Raw genomic sequence first — 23,619 nt, 5'->3', positions numbered from 1 at the left:
CAGAGCCCTTCAAACAACAATATTGCTGGGTTTTTTTTTTTTAACCCAAAACCCAATATACTGTTTCTTTCTACTAAATCTTTCAGCATATTCCTTACTCGTTGCAAATTTCTACCACCCATCTGTGTACAAAGGTGCTAAATCTGAGTTGGATATAACAAATCCTCATATAATGGGAGTCGTGCTTTTTTCAAAGGCTTTCTTCCCCGTTGCTTCAGGAATGCAGCTATCTCCGAATCTCAGGTTTTTAACACTGAAAGAAACCTCTTAGTTCAATATATAAAAGAATCCAATCCCTTCGTTTATAAATGAGAAATACTGAGGCCCAAAGAGAAGAAAGATTGTGCCCAAGGTCACGGAGCCAGTTGGAGTTTTAATAAGTATCTCTTCAATTGCTTTTCTGTCTTTGCAGAACAGATTAAAAAGACATAGCTTTTCTTCTCCTTCTGTTTTCTTAGCCACCCAGCATTCCAGTTGAGGTCTCGTGTTTGGAATCAGAAATATAGGACAACAAAGTACTACAATATACAATTCATCAAATATATATATACACATATATATATATTCTTTTTTTTTTTTACTCAGAACAAAATGTATCATAACAATTCATTCTTTCTCACCTTTGTCATCAGCCTTCTATGCATGAGATGAATGGGCTGTTCTCTGCACCGAGATGCGTTGTGGAGATGTCATGCATTAACAGCTAATTAGGAGCATTTCAGAGCAGAAGCTGGCCTGCTAGCACAGCTGAGATTCTGTGTCATGGTGCTGTTGGACGCAGCTGCAGCTCATGGGTGTCCACAAAGAGCGCCCAGCACAGTGGAGACAATTAGCCCAGGGTTAGAAGAAGGCTTCTGAGAGCAGCCAGGGTGCTCGCTTGGAGCCTGCCAAGTAGCTGTGTTGGCTTTTGGTCTGAGCAAACTGCTAGATGCCCAAAGGCCCCTGGTAACCCACCGTGAGCTCCCAACACCTCTTCAGATATTCACAGGGAACAAACTGCAGGCATCCAGAAGGGGCAGCAGATACTTGTGAAAAGGGCCGTAGTGCTAAGAGGAGGAGACAGAGATCATCGGCACCACTCTGCCTCTAAGTGGGTGATGTTTCTGTCTGACTCACCTGCACTGTCAAAACATCAACAGCCGTTGGCCAAGCTTTCAGTCCCCAGACAGAAGTAAAACAATTAATGACACAGCATGCTTTGGGGAAGGAGGAGAGAGCGTGACATATTAGGATACCATCACTAGAGGTGATAAAATTCACACCTTCTATACATGATTTATCTGATTTACTATGGACAGTATCACTAGTATGTATCAAAGTTCTACTTGATGCATTCCAGGGAATTCAGTATTTTGCCTTCATTGAAATTGATGAGGGTGTAGTAGTTTTCACTTCTCATTTCAGACATTTAGAATGAGAAGGGCCTTGCTTTTCTAGCTTCAACTCCAGAAAAACAAATAGTGGATTCCTCAGTATTTATTCAGCAACAACTCAGTATTCATGGGCCTGTGCTCCAAGATGTTGGGATTAAAGCTGGACCCACCTGATTCTTGGAGTACTTTATAAGCATCACGTAAGTCATATAAATATTGAGCACCTGTTCTGGACCAGGCAAAGAAGAAGACTGTTTAGACATTACTATTTTGAGATGGCTACTAGTGAAGGACAAGGAAGCCTGGTGTGCTACAGTCCATGGTGTTGCAAAGAGTCAGACGTAACTGAACAACTGAACAAGAACTGGGTAATTGGGGCTTCCAAGGTGGCTTGGTGGTAAAGAATCTGACTGCCAGTGCAGGAGATGCAAGAGATTCAGATTCAATCCCTGTGTTGGGAAGATTCCCTGGAGAAGGAAATGGCAACCCACTCCAGTATTCTGCCTGGGAAATCCCATGGACAGAGGAGCATGGTGGGTTATGGTGCATGGGGGCCGCAGAGAGCCAGACATGACTGAGCACACACAAATACACTCTTGGTAATTGCCACCTTCACTTCCTTTCTTTTTCCTTCACAGGGAATTCAAAAACTTCTGAACGCTTTCACTAGTGTTTAGTGAAAACTAATAGAAACTGATTGTCATGCAGAGCACAAAGAATATAATTGGTTTCACAATTACTTAATTCTCCCCAAAAACAAACCATAGGGACTTCTAGCTAAACATAGCAGATAAAACAAACAAACATGATTATATCTCCATTCCCACTCAAAGCCTCAGTAGGATGACAGTAAGAGAATGGAAAACATATGTCGGTGAGGGCCATGGGGACAAAAGAGGAAATAACATTATTTTGAAACCCAGAGATGGATGGGCAATAACTAACTTACTAGACAGGAGAAAGCTGAATGGCAAGAGCCTCTAAGAAGCAAAGCCAAAAATCAGATTTGATGGAGCCACGGAGGCCTGGAGAGTCTCAGCAGCAGACACACCAGCTGCCCCCAAAGGGGTGTGTGCAAGACTGATGCCAGGAGAAGTGACTACAAATCTGTTTAAGGAATAGCTGGACCTAGATTCCCTATGGTTTCTTGCACTGCCAGCCACTGTCTCCTCCCTACCCAGGACAAGTCTGGAGGTTTATTCTCAAGAGAGGCTAAGAGAGAACATTCTGGATAGAGGAACACTGGACCCAGCTGAGGGCCTTTGTGACATATAGAAACCAGGGACGCTAAGAGGGGCATCTGCACACAAAGAGTGGCATCAGCAGCACCATTTTTAAAAAAATTGGGGTACAGTTGCTCTACAGTGTTCTTAGTTTCTGCTGTACAACATGAATCAGCTATACACATATCTATATCTCCTCCCTCTTGAGCCTCCCTCGCTGCGCCCCCCGCCCCCACATCCCACCCTTCTAGGCCATCACCAAGCACTGAGCTGAGCTCCCTGTGCTGTACAGCAGCTTCCCACCTGTGCTACACATGGTGGTGTCTATATCTCAATGCTACTCTCCCAATTCACCCCACCCTCCCCTTCCCCAATATGTCCACACATCCATTCTCCACATCTGTGTCTCCATTGCCTTGTAAATAGGTTCATCAGTACCATTTTTCTAGATTCCACATACTACACGCGTTGATATACAATATTTGTTTTTCTCTTTCTAACTTACTTCACTCTGTATTGACAAATTCTAGGTCTATCCATGTCTCTACAAAAGACCCAATCTCATTCCTTTTCGTGGCTGAGTAATATTCCATTGTACATATGCACCATTTCTTCTTTATCCATTCATCTGTTGACAGGACATTGAGGTCGTTTCCATGTCTTGGCTGTTGTAAATAGCAGCACCATTTCACCCTTGTTCCCAGAAAGCTGGCAGCCAGGCTGCACATGCACTGGCAGGAGAAAGGAGGCTTGGGGTAAACTGATCAGCCCCAAAGAAAGTATGTACAGATACGAGGTAACTGGCAAGCAGTGCCATGTTCAGTCCTAATCCCTGAGACCTGTGACTGTGTGAGGTTACGTGGCAAAGGGTAATTCGGGTGGCAGATGGAATTAAAGTTGCTAATCAACTGACCACAAGAAGGAGAGGGTCCTGGGTTATTCAGGTGGACCCACGGTCATCACCAAGGTCTTTAAAAGTGGAAGAGAGAAGCAAAAGAGGTCAGACTGATGTCATGTAAAAAAGACTTGACCCACTGTTATTGGCTTTGAAGACGGAAGGAGAGGACTAAAGGTCAAGGTATAGGAGTGGCTTCTAGAACCCAGAAAAGGGAAGGAAATGGATTGTTCCCTGGAGGCTCAGAAAGCAGTGCAGCCGTGCCAACAACCTGAAGCGAGACCATATCAGACATCTGACCTCCAGAACTGGAAGACAGTAAACGTGTGCTGCTTCAGCTGCCAAGTTTGTGGTAATTCGTTACTGTGGCAATAGAAAACTAGATATGAAGAGTTGGGGGAACCCAGCAAAATCCCCATCACCCTCCAGTGAATCTCATTCGTTGCAAATCCCATACATATACTTTCATTCCTCAGATAGGAACTTTTGAGGACTTCTGCCATTGACTTTTTAGGACTTCTCTTGAAAATGGACAGCAAAAGAGTTAACAGATATTTGAAAGAAATATCTAACATGAAAGGTGAAGTCAAAAATTATCTACCTAAAGAAACTAAAGACCTATATATAGAAAACTATAAAACACTGGTGAAAGAAATCAAAGAGGAAACTAATAGATGGAGAAATATATCATGTTCATGGATTGGAAGAATCAATATAGTGAAAATGAGTATACTATGCAAAGAAATTTATAGATTCAATGCAATCCATATCAAGCTACCAACAGTATTCTTCACAGAGCTAGAACAAATAATTTCACAATTTGTATGGAAATACAAAAAACCTCGAATAGCCAAAGCAATCTTGAGAAAGAAGAATGGAACTGGAGGAATCAACCTGCCTGACTTCAGGCTCTACTACAAAACCACAGTCATCAAGACAGTATGTTACTGGCACAAAGACAGAAATATACATCAATGGAACAAAATAGAAAGCCCAGAGATAAATCCACGTACCTATGGACACCTTCTCTTTGACAAAGGAGGCAAGAATATACAATGGAGAAAAGACAATCTCTTGAAGAAGTGGTGCTGGGAAAACTGGTCAACCACTTGTAAAAGAATGAAACTAGAACATTTTCTAACACCATACACAAAAATAAACTCAAAATGGATTAAAGATCTAAATGTAAGACCAGAAACTATAAAACTCCTAGAGGAGAACAAAGGCAAAACACTCTCCAATATACATCACAGCAGGATCCTCTATGACCCACCTCCCAGAATATTGGAAATAAAAGCAAAAATAAACAAATGGGACCTAATTAAACTTAAAAGCTTCTGCACAACAAAGGAAACTATAAGCAAGGTGAAAAGACAGCCTTCAGAATGGGAGAAAATAACAGCAAATGAAGCAACTGACAAACAACTAATCTCAAAAATATACAAGCAACTCCTACAGCTCAATTCCAGAAAAATAAATGACCCAGTCAAAAAATGAGCCAAAGAACTAAATAGACATTTCTCCAAAGAAGACATACAGATGGCTAACAAACACATGAAAAGATGCTCAACATTGCTCATTATCAGAGAAATGCAAATCAAAACCACTATGAGGTACCATTTCACACCAGTCAGAATGGCTGCGATCCAAAAGTCTACAAGCAATAAATGCTGGAGAGGGTGTGGAGAAAAGGGAACCCTCTCACACTGTTGGTGGGAATGCAAACTAGTACAGCCACTATGGAGAACAGTGTGGAGATTCCTTAAAAAACTGGAAATAGAACTGCCTTATGATCCAGCAATCCCACTGCTGGGCATACACACTGAGGAAACCAGAATTGAAAGAGACACGTGTACCCCAATGTTCATTGCAGCACTGTTTATAATAGCCAGGACATGGAAGCAACCTAGATGTCCATCAGCAGATGAATGGATAAGAAAGCAGTGGTACATATACACAATGGAGTATTACTCAGCCATTAAAAAGAATACATTTGAATCAGTTCTAATGAGGTGGATGAAACTGGAGCCTATTATACAGAGTGAAGTAAGCCAGAAAGAAAAACACCAATACAGTATACTAATGCATATATATGGAATTTAGAAAGACGGTAACAATAACCCTGTATACGAGACAGCAATGTATAGAACAGCCTTTTGGACTCTGTGGGACAGGGAGAGGGTGGGATGATTTGGGAGAATGGCATTGAAACATGTATAATATCATATATGAAACAAGTCACCAGTCCAGGTTCGATGCACAATACTGGATGCTTGGGGCTGGTGCACTGGGACGACCCAGAGGGGTGGTATGGGGAGGGAGGAGGGAGGGTTCAGGATGGGGAACACATGTATACCTGTGGTGGATTCATTTGGATATATGGTAAAACCAATACAATATTGTAAAGTTAAAAAATAAAAAAAAGAACACACATAAAAAAATAAAAATTAAAAAAATAAATTTTAATTGATTTTTTATTGAATATAATTGCTTTACAGAATTTTGCTGTTTTCTGTCAAACCTCAACATGAATCAGCCATAGGTATACATATGTCCTTTCCCTTTTAAATAAATTTAAAAAGACTAACATGAATCAATTTTAAAAATCAGAAGCATGTATATTTAATTCTTGCAATTAAAAAATGCTATATATCCTAACTCATTAGCTAAAAATAAAGACTCTCAAAAAAAAATAATAAATATCACAGAGAGAACAGACCATTGAGGGAGCAGAAGAAAATGTAAATAAAACAAAACCCTCGGAGAAATAAGAGAAGATGTTGCATCCATAACACAAGAATGGAGTCCTTTTTCTTAATGGATTTTTTTTTTTAACTGGAGGATAACTGCTTTACAGTGCTGTGTTAGTTTCTGACAGAGTGCTCTTAAAAAGGAACATTCACAAGACTTAAAGCACTTTTAGACTTTCAAAATAGGTACATGAATATAGTAGTATTTTATAATGTTTTAGTGAGATGTGATTTAGTTGCTCAGTCACATCTGACTCATTGCAACCCTGTGGGCTGTAGCCTGCCAGGCTCCTCTGTCCATGGGATTTTCCAGGCAAGAATACTGGAGTGGGTTGCCATTCCCTTCTCCAGGGGATCTTCCCAACCCAGTGATCAAACCCAGGTCTCCTGTATTGCAGGCAGATTCTTTACCTACTGAGCCACCAGGGAGCCTGATACAATAGAATAAATAAATATTAAATAGAATGGTACAGAAATAGTTGTTAAAACTTCAAAAAAAGTCCATGGCAAGCCATCAGCATGGATCTCTGTTAAAGATATTAACAATAGGTCTTACTTTAAGAGCTACCAAGTGAATTTAGAAGAAATAAGAGGATAAAATTTATTGCTATGCTCAGAAACACCGTGTGAACGAGTCCATCATAACTCGCTAGAGGATGGAAGATTGCATGGAGAGTGAGAGAGGCTCTCTAGCTGAGGCCACTCCAGCTAGCCAGCCCACAGCAACTCCAGTAACCAACTACAGCTGAACATGAGCTCAGTCAAGACCAGGATTGCCCAATCCAGTTCAGATTTCTGATCCACAGATTTGTGAATACATAAAGGGCTGGTTTAAGCCAGTATGTTTTGGGATGATTTGTTACACAGCAAAACTAGCTGATACTATGCGTATGTGTGCATGTGTGTATACGGGAGTACATAGTAAAGTGAAGTTTGTGTGTTTTATAATGGGAAATCAATACATCTATCTAAACTTGAAAAAGCAAGCAACACAAGAGAAGCAGGTTACTTAGAAACATGGGGACAAAAACAGTGAATAGATTTTAAATGGATAATCTAGTCAGTAAGTCTGTAATCTGAGAAGTATAAATCAGGGGTTGGTAGAGATAGAGGATTTCCTTACAGGCTGGTAGAATTGTTTGCCTTCTAAAAATGAAGTAAACATTTCATTTTGATAAAACTGCAAATTAAATGGAAATTAAAAAGGAAAATAGCCCAACTTCCAGGTTGCTGGTACTCAGCTGGTGTAGAGCATCGACCATTGCCAGCAGGAGTCATGTGTTCAACACATGCCCTGGCAGCTGGAGGACTTTCCTACTAAGGCCTTAAGCCGCAACCAACCCAGTTTTCCCTTTTGATTAGTATTCAGTCTTCGGGCCTGCATACTTGTGGTTAGTACACAGTGGGAGAACTGAAAAAAAAAGCATATGGAAAAGTTAGATGCTGAGTCGCAGACACTGCAGGTGTTCTTCAAGTTGGTATTCTCCATCCTCGCAGAGTCAAATAAGGACCACAAGCATCAAAACATCATGGAAAACCGGCTGCAACCAAAAGCTGGGCATGGAAAAACTGGTCACTAAAAATTGTGCTGTGGTCACACTGTTGAATTGGCAGGGAGAAAAAAATGGATCAAATCACCATGTTCAACACCATGAAGTAGCACCACGAAAACACCACACAAACAGCAGTAACAACATCTGTTGTCAGACGACCACCCTCTTCTCCAATACTATACTCTCTGTGCTTTAAGTACTTTTCTTCTTTGAAATGATCATTTCTTAAGCGTGTTTGTTAAATTTGTTTTCTTCTATTACCTTAGGAGAAAGTACGTGATATTTTGAAAAGGCACAGAAGGTAAAACTAAGGTACTCGACCTTAAGTGATGTATTTATTAGCCAGGATAGGTGGATACTGTAGTAATCAAAACCCCCAAATCCCTGGGACTTCACAACACAGGCTACACCTTCAAACTCGGGTCTTCAGAAAGACCCTGGCTATCTAATTCACTCAAAATCTGGGCTGATTAATGCTGCCATGGGCACTTCCTTTCAAAGGTGACCGGAAGTGACACTCATCACTTTTGCTTGTTTTTGTTATTTGTTTTTAGCCTTTTTCACATGGCTATGTCTAAATTCAAAAGAGTGAAAAGATGTAATTCTACCAAGTACTTACCCAGAAGGAGAACTGGAGTATTTGTGACATGTGCCAACTCACTCTGCTATTTTCCCCGCTGCTGAACATTGTCATACATCACCTAGAATATAAATGAGTTATGTGTATTTTTATCCAAAGTATAGGAACTTTTTTCCTAGACATGTTTTACTCCAGAAAATTATCATGCTTTAGAGGCAGATGATGAATCTGGCTAAGAGGGGAGGGCCGGGAGGTTACATGAGGTTTGAAAGTTATATAAAGTAATGTGGTTTCCTTTTTGTTTTTATCTTCCTGTGGTTTAATGATGCAGCAAAACATAATGGAAAATGCACAAATCCTGGTCTTCTTCAAGTGGTTTCAATAACAAGACAATTTCCTTTCACCCGATCACTAATCAATTGTTTTTTTTTTGCTTTCAAGTAGAGCCTTATTTCGGAGAAGGCAGTGGCACCCCACTCCAGTACTCTTGCCTGGAAAACCCCATGGATGGAGGAGCCTGGTGGGCTGCAGTCCATGGGGTCGCTAAGAGTCGGACACGACTGAGCAACGTCACTTTCACTTTTCACTTTCATTCATTGGAGAAGGAAATGGCAACCCACTCCAGTGTTCTTGCCTGGAGAATCCTAGGGGCGGGGGAGCCTGGTGGGCTGCCGTCTATGGGGTCGAACAGAGTCGGACACGACTGAAGTGACTTAGCAGTAGCAGCAGCAGCAGCAGCAGCAGCAGCAGCGCCTTATTTTTGCCTTTATTCATCTTTTAAACTTTTTTATTTTGTATCGGGGTATATCTGATTAACCATGTTGTGATAGTTTTGGGCAAACAGCAAAGGGACTCAGCCCTACATACACATGTACTCATTTTCCCCCAAACTCCCCTCCCATCCAGGCTGCCACATCAACCGAGCGGAGTTCCCTGTGCTGTACAGTAGACTCTTGCTGGTTATCCATTTCAAATATAACAGCGTATGCATGTCCATCCCAAACTCCCTAACTATCCCTTCGCCCCTCTCTCCCTCCCCAACAACCTTAGTTCATTCTCTAAGTTTATGAGTCTGTTTCTGCTCTATAAGTGCACCTCTATCATTTCTTTTTAGATTCCACATATAAGGGATGTCGTACAATATCTCTCCTTCTCTGTCTGACTTCCTTCACTTAGTGTGACGATCTCTAGGTGCATCCATGCTGCTGCAAATGGCATTGTTTCATCCTTTTCAATGCTTTTTGCCTAAATTTCAGACTGTGACTACAAGGGCACGCCACTTTCTGTCTATTTAAAAAATAATCAGAGGTGGCCTGGATGTAAAAATGCCAATGCATGAATAAGAAAACTTTATTTAAATCTCAGAGCAACAGTTGAGCTTTGAGAAGGAGCAGTTCAGGTGAGCAGGGCCTGTGGATCTGCAGAATCAAAGAAGGGGAGTTTTCAGATGAGACACTGGGGTGGATAGGAGGGGATAGGTTTCCATCTCTGAGGACAAAGGAAGGAAACTTATTTTCCTGCTGTTATTTGTGAAGAACTTCAGTGATAACCACTGGGCTTCTCTCTTGCATCAGAATGGAAATAGATAGAGAAGTAGGGGTTCCAAATATTTAGGGAAAGTACCCAAACCCTTTGATCCTGCAGCTTCAAATATGTCATGCATCACAGCCAAGTATGGTTATAGTTCCTTGCTAAAATCCAAACAGAAAGCTGAAATAATCAGAACTCTTTATTGCCTTGGAGTCAGGAAAAAAAAAACATGGCAAGTAAACCAGTTGAAATCAGGCACACCTTCAAAAGAAAAGCAATTTCTGGAATGCTACAGGGTTAGGACTGATTTCAGCCAAATTTCTTAACTTCTTCAAGACACATGGCACATTCAGGCAGAAATAAACTTTGCTGAGATGAACCATTTACCACACATTGCTCATTTTGAACTCAAAAATCTTGCTTATGGAAGGTTCCATCTAGTCAGAATTATAACAGTAAGTTCTTTACCATGAGACCTAAGGAGATTTGTTGTGAATATTTGTGTGGATACTCAGACACATAAGTATGTGCCTTAAACTGCAAACCGTCTATCCAGGGTTCTGAGAGGATCCTCCAGCTCTTCAGAACTTGCTGGTGACATGTGACCACCAGGGTTCTGAAGGGGTGACATCAGCTGCCACACACATGGCAATGCTTCTGGCCTCAGGCCCTTTTTCTTGCAAATAGAAATTTATTGGTCATAGATCACTATATCAGACCCCATGGACAATAGCCCGCCAAGCTCCTCTGTCCATGGAATTCTCCAGGCAAGAATACTGGAGTGGGTTGCCAATCCCTTCTCCAGGGGATCTCCCCGACCCAGGGATTGAACCAGGTCTCTTGCATTGCAAGCGGATTCTTTACCATATGAGCCACCAGGGAAGCCCTACCACATCATATGTAGTCCATTATATAGATGTAGATTTGTAGGTTTCACAGTGTTCACTTTAAGCTCTTTTTATACCTTATTGAATTCTCTCCATCAGAGTTTCTCAGTTTTGGCACTGTGACATTTAGGATGGGTAATTCTTTGTGATGGGGGAAGACTGTCCTGTGCCTTGTAAAATGTTTCGCAGCATTCTGAGGCCTCTACCAGCTAGATGTTCATGGCATCTACTCCTTCCAGTTATCACAAACAAAAGATGTCCCCAGATATTGCCAAATGTCCCTTGGGGGCCAGAATTTCCTCCATTTCAGAACTGCAGAGCTAGACCAATGCTGTCCTACAGGAAGATGATGCAAGACCTAAGTGTGAGCCTCAGAAGTAATCTTCACTTTTCTAACAGCTACAAGAAGAAACTAGCAAAAAAAATTGTAATATTTTTCACTTAACCCAATATCTGAGAGTCTGTTGGACTGCAGGGAGATCAAACCAGTTGATCCTAAAGGAAATCAGTCCTGAATAATCATTGGCAGGACGTAATGCTCTCGCTGAAGCTCCAATACATTGGACCTGATGCGAAGAACTGACTCATTGAAAAAGACCCTGATGCTGGGAAAGATTGAAGGCAGGGGGGAGAAGGGGACAACAGAGGACGAGATGATTGGATGGCATCACCAACTCAATGGATATGAATTTGAGCAAGCTCCGGGAGTTGGTGATGGACAGGGAAGCCTGGTGTGCTGTAGTCCTCCGGGTCATAAAGAGTCAGACACGACTGAGTGACTGAACTGAGTATATCTAAAATATTACCATTTTAACAGGTAAGAATACAAAATATGAGGTACTTGCCATAGTATTTGTCCCCCATACTAAATTTTTGAAATCTGGTGTATAACTTACACTACAAGACATCTCCATTTGACTGAGCTTTCAAGGGCTTAGTACTTCCCTGGTGGCTCAGACGGTAAAGTGTCTGTCTACAATGCGGGAGACCTGGGTTTGATCCCTGGGTTGGGAAGATCCCCTGGAGAAGGAAATGGCAACCCACTCCAGGACTCTTGCCTGGAAAATCCCATGGACAGAGGAGCCTGGTAGGCTACAGTCCATGGGGTCGCAAAGAGTCGGACACAACTGAGCAACTTGACTTTCACTTTCACTTTCAAGGGCTTGGTAGTTACCTGTGGCTATTGACGATCCTGCTGGACAGCCCAGGTCTAGATGGCTGTTAAGAACTTTGTGTTTGTCTCTCCAAAATTCATGTGTTGAAACCTACTCCCCAGTGGATGGTACTGGGAGGTGGGTTTGGGACCTAATTATGTTCGTATAAGGTCATGAGGATGGAGGTCACCCCCAACCCCCATGCTGGGTTAGTGTCCTTACAGGAAGAAACTCCAGTTTGTTCCTCAGCTACGTGAGGATACAGCAGGAAGACCACTGTTTGCAAACCAGGAAGAGGGCCCCCACCAGACACCAGTTTTGCCAAAGTAACACTTAAATCTTAGATTTCAGGTGGCAGAACTGTGAGAAAGAAATGTTGTTTAAGCTGCTCAGTCTGTGGTATTCTGGGATAGCAGCCTGAGCAGACAAAATCAGTGACTTTCCTTTTTTCCACTGTCTCCTGCAAAATGATGCCTGCTTTGCTTGTTGACAGCCTGATGCCATGGTTCTCTGTCTCTCTAGTTAGAATGTAAGTACTGGAAAGGCAGGGACCAGAACTTATGCTCACAGTGGTAAATCTATTGCCTGGCACAGCGCTTGGCACAAAATCAGCACCAGTTGTTGAATGAATATGAGTGCATACCTGTACTCTCTCTGAGCTGTGTCTTCTTGCCATGGTGTTGGAAAAGGCAGATAGAACACAGACAGCTCTGCTTAGTCACCTCATGCCAATTTTGTGTGGGTGTATTTGTACCTGAAGAATTGCCCAATGAGAACTAAAGACATGAACTTCTTGATTTATCAAAAAACTTATATTCAGGGATGGGGGTGGGGGGTTGAGATGGGTAAAGGAGATCAGCCGTATTGGATGGAAACTAACTTCTTGGGGGTGAGCATGCTGTAGTGATATAGAAGTAGAAATATAATGCTGTACACATGACTGTTACACGTATTATAAACCAATGTTACCTCAATAAGTTTAAATATTATATTCACAGTATGTTTACTGTTAAATACATGCATGAAACAGTCAACATCATTATTACTAATTTATCACAATGTTGGGTTAATTAGAATTCTCCACCACACATTCTGGAGGAATAGTAAATTGTAATTTTGTTGTTTTGTTTCACCATATTAGGTTTCTGGGGGTTTGTTGATTTGTTTGTTTTTTGGCTACACAGCATATAGGATCTTAGTTCCCCAACCAGGGATCAAACCAGTACCCCTGCAGTGGAAGCACTTAATCTTAACCACTGGACTGCCAGGAAGTCGTCATATTAGGTTTTTGGATGAATGCATCCTATTCTAACACTGCTTAATAGAACTGTGTGCAACAACAAGTATGAAAGAAAGCTCAGTGATGGCCATTCTTTCCTATAAAGACCCTTTTTTTCATTTGCAATTACCATTTAGAGAATTAAAACCGGTCTCAGAGTAACATTTGCATATGAGCTAGCATGGCTGGGTCTGTTTTTTCCTTGGTAAGAATGATCTCTTCTTTGTATTTTCCTTTGTGTTGCTTCATCCTTGAGTCTTCTTGCCTGACAACCGTCTCCAAAAATACTGATGAAGCAATGATTAAGAAACTCCCAAAGCAAATGATTTTCCTTTAATTCTTTCATTCTGAAGCAGAGAGTTTTAGAAATTTTCTATCACTGTCTCCTTTCCAAATCTGTAAGATCATCAGAAAAATCCTTTGGTGTGGGCAGCTTTTAAAAAAAAATGAAAGGGACAGAGAATATACAAAAGGGAAATGACGAAAAAAGAGGATGACATTTCCAAACAGGAAATAAAAAGCAATATGGAAGTGTCAGGCAGTTGACTAGTAAATATGTTATTTTTCCTAAAAAAGAAGTCTTAAAGGATTCCACCCTCAGAGATTATAATTCATTGGCTCTGGTGTGGGTCCCGATCACTTCATGTTTTTAAGCCTCATGGGTGATTTTGATAATCAACAATAGTTAAGAATTAATGGTTTAATTTCCTATATGAATTAAAAGAGAGGGAATAGGATAGGAAGATATATCCTAAAATCCTTTATTTGTCTCTTGTGAGCCCATCTCTGGGCTAAGTGAAGTCTTGTCCAGTAGTGAGTCCTAGACATAAGTGAGGATTAATGAGAAATATTTTGAGCTAAAAGTGAAGACAACTATGTTTAATTTTGTTTTTGACAGTCTGTCTTTAACCAAGTCATTTATTCTTGCAATCAGTTTTTCTACCTGCAAAATGGATTTTATAAGCAATTACTGTACATTTGTTGACAATGTGGTTTGAAATGTATTTAGGCTTCAGAAAGTACCTTAGTTAAAACTGTTATGATTATTCATTGGTATATAAAACAAAAGATCCGACTTACTTCTTAGTATCCACCCCCCCGACCCCGACAAAAAGTTTTCTTGCTACTTTTTCTTTTTTGGTCATGCTTTGTGGAATGGGGGAATCTTAGTTCCCCAACCAGGGATCAAACTTGTGCCTCCTGCAATGGAAGCTCAGAGCCTTAACCACTGGACAGCCAGGGAAGTCCTGTTGCCACTTCATTCACTGGTAGAAGATCCTTTTTATTGTTCCCATGAGAAATCATCCTAAGATTCAGTCTTAGAATGGAGATACAAGCACAGTAAGATCACAGATACATAAGAGATAGGCACAGATACATATGGTTTCTCTGATCTCAAGTAAAATCTTAACACAAAATTAGTTGCATAAAAGTATCTCTTTATTGTTTTATAGTATATTTTCAAATATATGGGTTTTTTACTTATTTGGATAATATTTCATATTAAATGCATAAAAATGCAAAGCATTCTTTGGTTAATATTTTCTAAATGATAGGGCTAATTTCAATGAGACATAAAAGAAAACTGTGGTTAATAACCAAGTATGAAAACATGGCTAGTTAGAATTAATTTGCATATGTAAACTTAATTAATGTTTATTTTATTCAAACTGAGGCATTTGCATAAAATTTGAAGGGCATTTCTTTTATGGCATGTTTTCATTTTGTTAAAGCTCTGATACTTTATAAATATCGTAATGGCTCCAAGCAGTTATTATTCTGAGATAACAGGGTGTTATAGCTCAAAATTTGTGGTGAATTTAATTTCGTGGATAGCCAGTATTATATACCCCATCAAGAGTGTTTAGAATCTATCTTCAGAGAAGATAGAAGCAGCACATACTTACCTATCAATGTAAAATCTCAGTGATCTAGAAAGATGGAAGGTGGTCTCACCCAGCAATGGGCTGCTTTGCCAAGAGGCTATTTCTCTGATTGGTTTATCGCTCATGGGAAGAGGCACACGTGTGGAAACCATCTCAGATGGAAGCCAGCACCATATGCCTCTTGTAAAATACCACCCTCGGAGGCAAAGGAGAAGAGCTCTTTCTTCCCATCTCCATCCCATTTCCTGCAGCTTCTGTGAAGTCACAGAATTTGGGGAAACAGTGGTGCTTCCTGGCCTCCCTCTCTCACCATCTGGGAACCAGAGTGGGAGGCCCGGCCTGCCACCACCACTTTCATCTGCCACATTCTGGGAAGTTCATCACCCATAGGATGATTCTAGCCACTGCAAGTCACCCTCATCCAGGGGAAAGAGAAAGACTAGGATGTGAGTCCTCCCGGAAACCTCCCCCTGGCCACGCCTAAGGGACACCACATCCTGAGCAGAAAGGCCTTCGTCTGACTCCCAAGGCCGCCAGTAACTGGGCCTGGCCCTGCCAGCTTCTCTCCCCAGCCAAACTGGCCTCAGGAATCCCTGAACAGACTCCTCCCCGCCCCTGTCTTTGTGGAGATTGTTGCTCTTCCTTGTTAGCCTTCCAGGGGGCAGCCCAAGTCCCAAACCTTAGACAAGTCTCTCCCAGTTCCTCCAGCTCACACTAAGCTCCTCCCTTTTAACCTTACAATTTTTTCTGTAACAAGTAATTTAGAATCTAATTACATGCTAGGATGTATAGTCCTTTGACTGCTTCATGGTTAATTTCAGTTCCCCCACTTAAATTGTAAGCTCCTTAGGATAACTTTTGTGACTAATGTCTCTTTGCTAAACTTTCACTTTCCTTTCTTCCGGGAACCATCAGAGTGCTAAGTCCATAATAGGTGTTCAATAATTCATAGCATCTTAGACTCGGGACTTTTAAATCCAGATAATAGATGGCAAATAAACTCTGCTGTATTAGAGAAATAACCGCTTCCATAATGCTGTGTTCCTTTCTTCCTTCCTTCCCTTGTTCCTGCCTCCAGTCTTTCTTCTTCCTCCCTCTTTCCCTCGCTTCCACATTTATGCTCAATTGAAATCTCTCCACCCTTATTAGTTTATTCATTCAACCAAGATTCTTGAGCCCCTTCTGGGAGGTAGATCTTGCTAGCTTCTGAAGATATAAGGGTGACTATGACCTGGCTCAGTCTTTAGGGAAAGACAAATCGGTGAACACGGTGCAATATGAAAAGAATTATGCTGGGGGAAGGTTTAAAATTGCTGAGAGAGCGCCTGCCGCTCCCTGAGGGTCACAGTTTTGCAGTCCTGGAAGGTCAAAGCAGATCATTACTAAGGTTAAAATAGCATTGATTCCATTGTGAAGATCTACTACAGATTCTTAGCAGGGAAATGGCTACGGTAGACTTAAAATCATACAAAGGACTTTGAAAATTATGTACCAGTTGTGTCCTAACAGTCCACCACGAAGAATATTCTTTGGGACTTTGCAACACCTTTTCTAATTCACGTGCAATTTTGCACGGTGATTATGTCCTGGGGCTAACACAGAAAAACCTATTCTATCCTCTATATACATAAAATTTAGCACAGTATAATATTGATATTATAGATTAATACTAATAGATTAATACTAATATTATAGAATCTAACCATATGAAAATGGATTTTTTTAGAAAACAGTAGAGCTCTAACTTTGCACATTGTGACCATGGCATCCTGCCCCTTCAACTGCTTCAGTGGTGCTCCCCGACCCTACCATTATCAATCCCTGTTCCCCACCCCCATTTAAGAAACACTGGACTAAGTAGTCATCTAGCCTTTCTCATAGCAGCCTAGGGCCAAAGTTTCAAGAAGGAGCAGAGAGAACATTTTGTTGTTGTTCAGTCGCCCAGTCGTGACTAACTCTCTGTGGCCCCACGGACTGCAGCACGCCGGCCTTCTCTGTGCTTCACCATCTCCCAGAGCCTGCTCAAACTCATGTCCATTGAGTTGGTGATGCTGTCCTACACCATCTTGTCTTCTGTCATCCCCTTCTCCTCCTGCCCTCAATCCCTCCCAGCATCAGAGTCTTTTCCAATGAGTCAGTTCTTTACATAATGTGGCCAAAGTATTGGAGTTTCAGCATCAGTCCTTCCAATGAATATTCATGGTTGATTTCCTTTAGGATGGACTGGTTTGATCTCCTTGCAGTCCAAGGGACTCTCAAGAGTCTTCTCCAACACCACAGTTCAAAAGTATCAGTTCTTCGGTGCTCAGCCTTCTTTATGGTCCAATCTCAGATCCATACATGACTACAGGAAAAACAATAGCTTTGACTATACAAACCTTTGTCAAAAAGTGATGTCTCTGCTTTTTAATATGCTGTCTAGGTTGGTCATAGCTTTTCTTACAAGGAGCAAGTGTCTTTTAATTTCATGGCTGCAGTCACTGTCTGCAGTGATTTTGGAGCCCAAGAAAATAAAGTCTGACACTGTTTCCATTGTTTCCCCATCTATTTGCCATGAAGTAATGGGACCGGATGTCATGATCTTCGTTTTTTGAATTTTGAGTTTTAAGCCAGCATTTTCACTCTCCTTTTTCACCTTCATCAAGAGTCTCTTTATTTCCTCTTCACTTTCTGCCATAAGGATGGTGTCATCTGCATATCTGACATTATTGATATTTCTCCCAGCAATCTTGATTCCAGCTTGTGCTTTATCCAGTCCAGTATTTCGCATGATGTACTCTGCATATAAGTTAAATAAGCAGGGTGACAATATACAGCCTTGACATACTCCTTTCCCAATTTGGAACCAGTCCATTGTTCCATGTCCAGTTCTAACTGTTGCTTCTTGACCTGCACACAGATTTCTCAGGAGGGAGGTAAGCTGGTCTGGTAGTCCCATCTTTTTAATAATTTTCCACAGTGTGTTGTGATCCACACAGTCAAAGGCTTTAACATAGTCTATGAAGCAGATGTTTCTCTGAATTTTTGCTTCTGGGAGTTTTGCTTTTTTGATGATCCAATGGATGTTGGCAATTTGATCTCTGGTTCCTCTGCTTTTTCTAAATCCAATTTGTACATCTGGAAGTTCTAGGTTCACGTACTGTTGAAGCCTCACTTGGAGGATTCTGAGCATGGCCTTGCTAGCATGTGAAGTGAGCACAATTGTACGGTAGTTTGAATATTCTTTGGCATTGCCCTTCTTTGGGATTGGAATGAAAACTGACCTTTTCCAGTCCTATGGTCACTGCTGAGTGTTCCAAATTTGCTGGCATATTGAGTGCAGCCCTTTAACAGCTGATCTTTTAGAATTTGCTTTGTTCATAGTGACGTTTCTTAAGGCCCACTTGACTTCACATTCCAGGATGTCTGGCTCTACGTGAGTGATCACACCATCATGGTTATCTAGGTCATAAAGGTATTTTTTGTATAGTTCTTCTGTATATTCTTGCCACCTCTTCTTAATATCTTCTGCTTCTGTTAGGTCCATACTGTTTCTGTCCTTTATTGTGCCCATCTTTGCATGAAATGTTCCCTTGGCATCTCTAATTTTCTTGAAGAGATCTCTAGTCTTTCCCATTCTGTTGTTTTCCTCTACCTCTTTGCATTGTTCACTGAGGAAGGCTTTCTTATTTTGCCTTCCTATTCTGTGGAACTCGGCATTCAGATGGGTTTATCTTTCCTTTTCTCCTTTGCCTTTTGCTTCTCTTCTTTTCTCAGCTATTTGTAAGACCACCTCTGACAACCATTTTGCCTTTTTTTTTCTTGGGGATGGTTTTGATCACTGCCTCCTGTACAATGTCACAAACCTCCATCCATAATTCTTCAGGCACTCTGTCTATCAGATGTAATCCCTTGAATTTATTTGTCACTTCCACTGTATAATCCTAAGGGATTTGACTTAGGTCATACCTGAATGAGTATGGTTTTCCCAACTTTCTTCAATTTAAGTCTAAATTATACAATAAGTTCATGATATGAGCCATTGTCAGCTTCCCATCTTGTTTTTGCTGACTGTATAGAGCTTCTTCATCTTTGGCTGCAAAGAATATAATCAGTCTGATTTTGGTATTGACCATCTGGTGATACCCATGTGTAGAGTTGTCTCTTGTGTTGTTGAAAGAGGATATTTGCTATGACCAGTGTGTTCTCTTGGCAAAACTCTATTAGCCTTTGCCCTGCTTCATTTTGTACTCCAAGGCCAAACTTGCCTGTTACTCCAGGTATCTCTTGATTTCCTACTTCTGCATTCCAGTCCACGATCCAGTCCAGTCCTACAATGCAAAGGACATCTGTTTTTGGGTGTTAGTTCTAGAAGGTCTTGTAGGTCTTCATAGAACTGTTCAGCTTCAGCTTCTTTGGCGTTAGTGGTTGGGGCATAGCCTTGGATTACTGTGATATTGAATTGATTGCCTTGGAAATGAACCGAGATCATTCTGTCATTTTTGAGATTGCACCCAAGTACTGCATTCCAGATCCTTTGTTGACTATGAGGACCACTCCATTTCTTCTAAGGGATTCTTGGCCACAGTAGTAGATACAATGGTCATCTGAATTAAATTTGCCCATTCCTGTCCATTTTAGTTCACTGATTCATAAAATGTCAGTGTTCAGTCTTGCCATCTCCTGTTTTACCACTTCCAATTTACCTTGATTTATGGACCTAACATTCTAGGTTCCTATGCTCTTTACAGCATCGGACTTTACTTTCACCACCAGACACATCCACAACTGGGTGTAGTTTCTGCTTTGGCTCAGCCTCTTCATTCCTTCTGGAGCTATTTCTCCGCTCTTCTACAGAAGCATATTGGGCACCTACTGACCTGGGGAGTTCATCTTTCAGTGTCATATCTTTTTGCCTTTTCATACTGTCCATGGGGTTACCAAAGCAAGAATGCTGAAGTGGTTTGCCATTCACTTCTCCAGTGGACCACGTTTTGTCAGAACTCTGCACTATGACCCATCTGTCTTGTGTGGCCCTGCACAGCATGGCTCATAGTTTCATTGAGTTAGACAAGGCTGTGATCCATGTGATCAGTTTGGTTAGTTTTCAGTGATTGTGGTTCTCATTCTGTCTTCCCTCTGATGGAGAAGGATAAAAGGCTTGTGGAAGCTTCCTGATGGGAAGGACCAGCTGTGAGGAAAACTGGGTCTTGCTCTGGTGTGCAAGGCCATGCTCAGTAAATCTGTAATCCAATTTTCTGCTAATGAGTGGGGCTGTGTTCCCTCCCTGTAGTTTGGCCAAACTATGGTAATGGTAATGGAGAAAGCACCTCCAGAAGGACTTATGCCAGCATGCCACACCTCCCAGGACGACCCACGCCTCCACCAGACTCCTGGATACTTACAGGCAAGTCTAGCTCAGTCTCTTGTGGGATCGCTCCTCATTTCTCTGTGTCCTAGAGCCCACAAGATTTTGTTTGTGCCCTCCATGAGTCTGTTTCCCCAGCCCTGTGGAAGTTCTGTAATCAAATCCCACTGGCCTCCAAAGTCAAATTCCCTGGGGGTTCTCAGCCCCTTTGCCAGATCCCCAGGTTGGAAAATCTGTTGTAGGCCCTAGAACTTTTCAACAGTTTGAGAACTTCTTTGGTATAATTGTTCTCCAGTTTGTGGGGCATCTGCTCAGCAGCTCTATAGTGGGGCTGATGACGACCTCCTCCAAGAGGACTTTTACCACACACCATGCCTTCCAGGACTGCTGCTGTCTCGAGAACCCCCACGGCAGGCCACTGTTGACCCATGCCTCCATAGGAGATCCTCAACCAGTAACCAGCAGGTCTGGCTCAGTCTCTTGTGGGGGTCACGGCTCCTTTCCCTGGGTCTTGGTACATACAGGGTTTTGTTTGTGCCCTCTGAGTGTCTCTGGTGGTATGAGGTTTGATTTTAAGTGCAACTGCGCCCCTCCTTCTGTTTTGCTACAGCTTCTCCTTTGCCTTTGGACAGGGGGCATCTTTTTTTTAGTGAGATCCAACATTCTCCTGGTGATGGATGTTCAACAGCAAGTTGTGATTTTGGTGCTCTTGTAGGAGATAAGTGCAGATCCTTCTACTCCACAATCTTACTTATACATGGGAGAAGATAAAGAGAGCTTTGCATGTCATAGCCACATTCTCCCAATTTTTTTTTAAATGAGGGTAAGCAGTGTGACAAAAGATTTTTGCATCCTTTTCTTGACAGTAGTGGCAATCTGGTAAATGTTGTTTTGTCACCAACTTCTGCAATTTCCAACACATTTTCTCCCTTCCTGGGTTGTCGTAAGGATTAGAGGCCATGTATGCAAACTATCTGCCTGTGTAGTAATGACCATTAAGAGTAAAATAAGTTTAGTATTGTTGAGGGCTTACTGCTGCTGCTGCTGCTAAGTCACTACTATTACTATTAGATACTATGAGGTATTAGCAGAGATGGATGCTATTTTAAGCTATTTTTCATATTATCACTTTTAATTTTCACAGAAGCTCAGTGTCCTACTATGTCCTATTATGGCTGATTTATAAGTGAGAAACTGAGATTCTGAACATTAAGGAGGGTCATTCAGTCACTACGTGGCAAAACCGGTATTCAAAACTGAGCAGTCTCGGTGCTACAGCCCAGCCCTCTGGCTTTTGCTACTATTGTCTGTAGGGCCAGAAGACCATTCACAATTGAAACTGTCTTAGAAAATTCAGGACACTTGGTCTTGGTAGTTTCCAGTGGGTGGGCTCAGCAGAGGCCTTCTCTGGTGGCTCAGCTGGTAAAGAATCCACCTGCCAATGTAGGAGATGCAAGAGACTCAAGTTTGAGCCCTGGGTCAGAAAGATCCCCTGGAGAAGGGCATGACCACCAACTCCAGTGTTCTTGCCTGGGAAATCCCATTGACAGAGGAGCCTGGCGGGCTACAGCCCATGGGGTCGCAAAGAGTCGAAGGTGACTGAGTGCGCACGTGGGCACAGGCTCAACAGAAGGGACAGTGGGTCGTGTGTGAACATGTCACAGGGGCAGAGTGGGGATGAAGAGGAGAGCCACTGGACTCATACATATGTCATGAAATCCAGCCATCTTGCTCTCATTCACCCACAGCTACCACCTCACTACCTCACACACATTCTCCTGGGACCCATTTGAGCTCCCTGAGAAAGCTTTTACTCTTCCACCCCACTGGTCTGTTATCAAATGTCCCAATTTCACTTGCATGACTTTTAATTTTTTTAAATTGGAGGATCATTGCTTTACAATGTTGTGTTGGTTTCTGCCATACAACAGTGTGGATCAGCCATAAGTATACATATATATCCCCTCCCTCATGAGCCTCTCTCTCACCCTCCCATCCCACACCTCTAGGTTGTCACAGATCACCAGGTTGAGCTCCTTGTGTTATACAGCAGCTTCCCTCTGGCTATCTGTTTTACATATGGTAACGTATATGTACCAATGCTGCTCTCAATTTGTCCCATCCTCTCCTTCCCTGGCTGTGTCCACATGTACGTTTTCCTTGTCTGTGTCTCCTTTCCTGCCTTTGCATGGCTTTTAGAAACCAGGGTTCCTTTCTCGTTTTCTAGTTTTGCCATCTTTACAGCCTTCACACAGCAGGGTGGGTCTTTTGCCTTTCCCCTCCACCTTTTCATTTTCAATTTCAACCAGTAACAGAGATAGATTCATTAGATGATAAAAGCTAGCAGCAGGTTATTCCCAAACACCATTGTTTAAAGTAAAAATCACACTATCCATAGGGGATTGATTCCAGGACCGGGCAGATTCCAAAATCTGAGGATGCTCAATCTCCTTATAGAAAACAGTGTAGTATTTGTGTATAAGTTACACATATCCTCCCTTACTGTGCATGCTAAGTCACTTCTGCTGCTGCTGCTAAGTTGCTTCAGTCGTGTCCAACTCTGTGCAACCCCATAGAGGGCAGCCCACCAGGCTCCCCCGTCCCTGGGATTCTCCAGGCAAGAACACTGGAGTGGGTTGCCATTTCCTTCTCCAATGCATGAAAGTGAAAAGTGAAAGTGAAGTTGCTCAGTCATGTCTGACTCTTAGCAACCCCATGGACTGCAGCCTACCAGGCTCCTCCGTCCATGGGATTTTCCAGGCAAGAGTACTGGAGTGGGGTGCCATTTCCTTCTCCAATGCATGAAAGCGAAAAGTGAAAGCGAAGTTGCTCAGTCATGTCTGACTCTTAGCAACCCCATGGACTGCAGCCTACCAGGCTCCTCCGTCCATGGGATTTTCCAGGCAAGAGTACTGGAGTGGGGTGCCATTTCCTTCTCCAATGCATGAAAGCGAAAAGTGAAAGCGAAGTTGCTCAGTCATGTCTGACTCTTAGCAACCCCATGGACTGCAGCCCACCAGGCTCCTCCGTCCATGGGATTCTCCAGGCCTGACTACTGGAGTGGGTTGCCATGTCCTCCGCCAGGGGACCTTCCTGACCCAGGGATCAAACCCAAATCTCTTAGTCTCCTGCATTGGCCGGCAGGTTCTTTACCACTAGCAC

General features: G+C 42.1%; 1 long non-coding RNA gene across 1 annotated transcript in view; it reads right to left on the bottom strand.

Moving 5' to 3' along the window:
* LOC113882120 overlaps positions 1-23,619 on the bottom strand; it is a 189,583-nt gene that overhangs the window by 34,912 nt on the left and 131,052 nt on the right. Inside the window, exon 3 of the long non-coding RNA XR_003508288.1 lies at positions 8,414-8,495. This is a non-coding gene — a long non-coding RNA (uncharacterized LOC113882120). The remainder of the gene's footprint in view (positions 1-8,413; positions 8,496-23,619) is intronic.

The sequence above is a fragment of the Bos indicus x Bos taurus genome, chromosome 23 (assembly GCF_003369695.1).
Source record: "Bos indicus x Bos taurus breed Angus x Brahman F1 hybrid chromosome 23, Bos_hybrid_MaternalHap_v2.0, whole genome shotgun sequence".
Taxonomy (NCBI): domain Eukaryota; kingdom Metazoa; phylum Chordata; class Mammalia; order Artiodactyla; family Bovidae; genus Bos; species Bos indicus x Bos taurus.
Note: the sequence above shows the minus strand (reverse complement) of the source record. Positions and strands in the feature narration are given on the sequence as shown.